The sequence below is a fragment of the Oryctolagus cuniculus genome, chromosome 1 (assembly GCF_051225735.1).
Source record: "Oryctolagus cuniculus isolate XC-2025 breed Fujian yellow rabbit chromosome 1, ASM5122573v1, whole genome shotgun sequence".
In the NCBI taxonomy this organism is placed as follows: Eukaryota; Metazoa; Chordata; class Mammalia; order Lagomorpha; family Leporidae; genus Oryctolagus; species Oryctolagus cuniculus.
The window spans coordinates 29,888,768-29,894,505 of NC_142867.1; the positions used below are offsets into that span (position 1 = coordinate 29,888,768).

General features: G+C 50.9%; 1 protein-coding gene and 1 long non-coding RNA gene across 8 annotated transcripts in view; one reads left to right on the plus strand and one right to left on the minus strand.

Annotated features, from left to right (window-relative positions):
• LDLRAD3 (low density lipoprotein receptor class A domain containing 3) overlaps positions 1 to 5,738 on the minus strand; it is a 259,920-nt gene that overhangs the window by 81,987 nt on the left and 172,195 nt on the right. The window lies entirely within an intron of this gene.
• The window catches only part of LOC149128331 (uncharacterized), a 24,932-nt gene continuing 19,194 nt past the window's right edge, over positions 1 to 5,738 (plus strand). The window contains exon 1 of the long non-coding RNA XR_016217756.1: positions 1 to 5,298. This is a non-coding gene — a long non-coding RNA (uncharacterized LOC149128331). The remainder of the gene's footprint in view (positions 5,299 to 5,738) is intronic.

A 5,738-nucleotide genomic window follows, 5' to 3' on the forward strand; every position in this document is an offset into this window, starting at 1 on the left:
TGAACCCAGGCTCTCTGATTCCAGAGCCCATGTCCTCAGCCACAAGGTGCCAGGTGGCCCTTATGCAAAGGGTAGCCAGCTTGGGGGGGGAGGGGGGAGCTGGGTCCCTGCCGGCCATGGGCCCCATGCCTGGATCTGCTGTCGCAGAGTCAGGCTGATGCCACGCAAAGGCCAAAGAGTCAAGGGTGAAGGTGCAGTCTCTGAGTTAACCATGGCCCCGTCAATTCCATCCTCCAGCGGCCAGCGGCCGTCTGACTTCTAAAGGAAATATATGAACACTTCCCGATTACCTAATCTTAAAAAATAATGAGCACAGCAGAGCTGGGGGAGCCTGGGAATGCAGACAGAACAGTTACCTATCTCAGAAGCAAATAAATATGTAAATGGTTGCCTGCACCTCTGCTCCCCCTGCCTACATCCCTGCAGCAGGGGAGGCCAGCGTTAATGGCATTTTTCAAGAAGTGGTTCAGGATTACATGGTGGAATTACTATTTATCCGTTCAAAATATGAGGCTTGCTAATTAGGTCATAATGGCAGTCATTAATCCTCTGCATTTGCCGTGTATATTGTATTGATCTACGGTGTCATCCATGGAGATGGGGCATGCTTATTAATACCAGTTTAAGCTCCGCCAAGTTGTTCTTGTGAACCTGACACCCTCCTGGAAACCAATTAGAGTGATCCAGGCTGACTGCAAGGCGTGGAGTGGGCAGCACGTGGACTGGGTCCATCGGGGCTGCTGGACCTTCAGAATCCACACACCCTCCCACCTCCGCCCTGTGCCGATTTTCACCAGAGTCTTCACCTTGTAGAGGATCTTCAAATTCAGGCAGAGATGTCACAGGCAAAATGAGCTCATGTGGTTATGCCATTAGAAGTTGGGATTTGGAGGAATGAGAACTGAACCCTGCGTTTAGCCTGAAAAGGTGTTTCGGTGGACAAAGGATGCTGGCATTGTAGCTAGTGGCAGGAGGGAGGCCCCCGATTCACTTTTTTCAGTGGCCAGTGAGAACCGAGACGTGGGATGGCGGAGTCACACCCTGGGGTTATGCTCTGGCCGTGCTGTTTGCTGCCTGGGGGGCTTTGGGTAGCCGACTATTTACTTGTCTGCACACTGGCGGGCTCCTCTGTGAACTAAGGAAGGAAGATCTACCTAGCGGCGATGTTCTGAAGATGACCTAAGGCAGTGCGTGCAACACTGTGTGTGTGCAACGTTCTGTCTCAAAGATCTCCATGGGGAAGTACTGAGGCCGCATCTTGGGGTGGAGTCCAAAGAAGGTGGCAGCTTGGGTATCCCACACTTCCACTAAACATCCCATCATTATTTTGCTGTTCCTTTAACAGGAAGAGAAAGTGTATGTGTGTGTGAGGAGGGAAGATAGAAAACTCAAGGCAAGAGGGGTGCTGAGAGTGGGGGCTAGGGACACGAGAGAGAGCAGGCAAGGAGAACGGACAGGGGCCCAGAGCTACAGAGGACTGGAGGAAGCCACCTGTGCTTCAACTCTCCCAGTCCGGGCGGGACATGCCTCTTGCATACTCAGCCCACAGCGTCACAACAAGCGGGCCCACCCGGAGTTACTCTTCCTTCTCCAGAGCAAACGCCAGATTTTTTCCAGCAAATGGGAGGCTCCCCAGCGTGGCATAAGCAGAACTGTAACTGAATGAGCCCAGGAGGAAATGGCTAATTCCATTTTCCAAGGAGGGCAGCGGCAAACACCCTGTGTGGCTGCAGGTGTAGCAATTCCTCCCCTTCAGCTGAAAGGCTGGGCTCCTGTTTGCAAAACTGCACTGCTGCCTCCTCGGAGGTGTGCGGGGGGGGCCCCCGGGGGGCTCCCTGAACAGAAGCATCTCATTTCCACACCACTACTGAGATCACAGGTAGAACTCTCCCTCTCTCACACTCGCTCTGAGCTTTGTATCTTCAGATTAAGAAATCACTTCCTTCAGACATGCAAATGCTACAGATCCCACCGAGTGAGACTCTAGGAATGAGCAGCCTACCACATGATGGAAAAAATAGGATTAGGAGAACTCAGCAACTGCTGAGCGTGCCCACTAATATTGTTAGTTCACCCAACGACAGCACACGCTGCATATTAAGGAGACCAACAGTGACGCCGTACACATCTCAAGCTGCAATAATGAGGACTGCATAATGCACCATAATTATTAGTCCTCGCTTGCAGGAAGTGCTTAGGATACCCATCCTCACAGTTTCCACATGAGATGGCTATTTTTTTTTTTTTTTGACAGGCAGAGTAGACAGTGAGAGAGACAGAGAGAAAGGTCTTCCTTTTCCGTTGGTTCACCCCTCAATGGCCGCTGCGGCCAGCGCACCGTGCTGATCCGAAGCCAGGAACCAGGTACTTATCCTGGTCTTCCATGTGGGTGCAGGGCCCAAGCACTTGGGCCATCCTCCACTGCACTCCTGGGCCACAGCAGAGAGCTGGCCTGGAAGAGGGGCAACTGGGACCGAATCCAGTGCCCTGATTGGGACTAGAACCCGGTGTGCCAGCGACGCAGGTGAAGGATTAGCCTATTGAGCCGCAGCGCCGGCCAATGACAAGGGTATTATAATTATGCCGTGTAGGAGGTAACACTTAGAGGAACATACATGTTCAAACCCAGTGATTGGTCATCCATTCCTGCTGGTTTATACCATTCTTGTTGATCCCAGATTGTCCAGGTTGATATGCATGTATGTGTGGAGGAAGTTCAAAAAGTTCATGGAAAATGGAACCGAATCCCAAGTTTAGGCGCAGGCGCTGGGCACAGGAGTTAGGATGTGGCTTTAGATGCCTGCATCCCATCTTGGACTGTCTGATACAAGTCTCAGTTTCTCTGCTTCTGATCCACTTCTTGCTAATGCACACCCTGAGAGGCAGCAGGTGACGGCTCAAGTAACTGGGTTACTGCCACCCATGTGGGAGACCTGGATGAGCTGCGGGCTCCTGGCTTCTGCTTGGCCCAGCCCCAGTTACTGTAGATAAGTGATGCAGGCATTTGGAGAGCAAACCAGTAGATGGAAGGTGTCTATCTTTCTCTCTTTCCCCCTTCTGTCTTTCAAATAAATAGTATTATTTTTTAAATGCAAGTTTATTTTGTTGTAAAAAACTGAAATCCATGCATATGAAGAGACTTCAAAAATTCATGAAAAATGTGCATTATGAAAAAACTATGCATGGATTTCAAAATCAGCCCAAATCAGCTTTCCTTTAAATTCCATGTTCCCACAAACTTTTCAAAGTACTCATGTGTGTGTACTCACGTGCACACACACACACACACACTCACAATCTATGAAAATGTGCAGGGAGGACAGAGGTGACAAAGTCAAACTGCTTTCCCAAAGAGTGACACTGAGGCTGGGGCACTGGGAGATGGACTGCTCTGTCCTCCAGCCCTTCCTGGTGGCAGGGCAGCTGCACTGTCCCCACAAGAGCCACCGGACCACACACAGGATATTAACTCATCAGATAAACACACACAGGTAAAATTTAATGAGTGATATCACACGCCAGATACTGCAAAGGGGCTACCCTCACCATCATCTCATTTATCCTGCCCAAATTAAACACACACACACACACACACACACACACACACAACTCAGACACACAATAAAACTCATTATCCCCTAAAATGGAGGAGCCATGGCCAGGGAGACGAATCACTTGTTCACAGTTATGAGGCGGGTAAACCTCTGGGCTGAAGACAGAACACGGCAGCGCTGGGTGGCTTCTTCCCTCCACACACAAGCCCCTCATGACCTTGTCCCCAGGGAGCTCCTTAAAAGGAACAGACCCTGGGCTGACCTGACAGGGCAGGTGCACCCACCACCTGTGACGCTGGCATCCCACAGGAGGGCCATTTTGACTCGTGGCTGCTCCACTGCCAATCCAGCTCCCTGATAATAATGCACTTGGGAAAGCAGCAGAGGATGGCCCAAGGGCTTGGGTCCCAAGGCTCCTGCTCCAGTCTGGGCTGCTGTATTTATCTGGGGAGTGAGCCGGTGGATTCAAGATCTGTGTGTCTCTTTCTGTAATTACCTTTCAAGTAAATGAATATTTTTCTTTTTAAAGGCCCAAACCCCAAACAGCTTGAACTGTTACATTCATTGAACAAGCTCCGGCAAGGCCCTCTCTGCCTGGATCCAGACAGTACCTTGGGTAAGAGGAGCCCGGACTACCCAGGCAGCAAAGGGCGGCAGGGAAAATGCACCAGGGCCTGGAACTCAAACCGCCACGCCTTGCCACAGCCCCGGGAACCTCCACATCACGGAACACCGAGGGCACCTCTGTGACCTTCAATGATGTCCTTAACTGTTCTGGGCCTCGGCATCCTCATCCAGTCAATGGGGGAAATAATAAACCCGCTCCTCTGGGGCTGTTGTGCAGATCAGAGAGTTTACATAAAAAGCTTTCAGAACAGGGTCAGCCCTGAAAAAGCTTAGCCACACGGCATTTTCACCCCTTAGAATAACCACACGGCCTTAGAGCTCACGCTCACACGTGCACACACACACACACACACACACACACACGAGCTGGCCACTGAGTCACGTTTTTCTACAGGAGAGAGGGAACTTGGCACGGGAGCCTCATTTAATGCAGTCCTCTTTCTTTCCTGTCTCCAGCTTTCCTTTATAAATAGGCTGGCCAAATTGATGCTTAATAGCTTAATACTGGGTTCATATTAATCTCCCCCTGTTGGAGCTTCAAGGGACAAGGTGTTCTGACTGTTAATGAAACAAATTTCAGTTGCAAGTTTCCATGGGATCAGAGCGGAGAGGGGAAAAAGCAGCAAGCAGCTGATCTAAAGAGACAAGCATCTCCCCGTGCTCTTTTCAAGTCATTTGCGTTTTGCTGAGCCTTGGCTGGCAGCAGGGAAATTCAGCCTCCTTAGCCCTGCTGGCACGAGGCCCCACAGACACTAGATGGCGCTAGAACATGCTAGAAACAAGGACCACCCAGCTCTGGGCCTCCTGGGGCTTTTACCCAGCTGGCCTCAGGCCCCAGGTGAGTCCAGTGAATCAAGTCCTGTGCTACAGATGTGGGTGTGCAAACTGCAACCAATGACCCAGACGTTAGCTACAAATTTAGAAATCCATACACTGGTTTTTCATGATACACATTTTTTTTTTTTTTTTTTTTTTTTTTTTTTTTTTTGACAGGCAGAGTGGACAGTGAGAGAGAGAGACAGAGAGAGAAAGGTCTTCCTTTGCCGCTGGTTCACCCTCCAATGGCCGCCGCTGCAGCCGGCGCACCGCGCTGATCCTGGCAGGAGCCAGGAGCCAGGTGCTTTTCCTGGTCTCCCATGGGGTGCAGGGCCCAAGCACCTGGGCCATCCTCCACTGCACTCCCTGGCCATAGCAGAGAGCTGGCCTGGAAGAGGGGCAACCGGGACAGAATCCGGCGCCCCAACCGGGACTAGAACCCGGTGTGCCGGCGCCGCAAGGTGGAGGATTAGCCTATTGAGCCACCATGATACACATTTTTCATGATCATTGGGAAGCCTCCTTGTCTGCATGGATTTCAAAAAAAAATTTTTTTGAATCAAAAGAAACGTACCCTGCAACTTTTTTTAATTTTTTTTTAATTTTTTTTGATAGGCAGAGTGGACAGTGAGAGAGAGAGACAGAGAGAGAAAGGTCTTCCATTGCTGTTGGTTCACCCTCCAATGGCCGCCGCTGCAGCCGGCGCACTGCGCTGATCCGATGGCAGGAGCCAGGATCCAG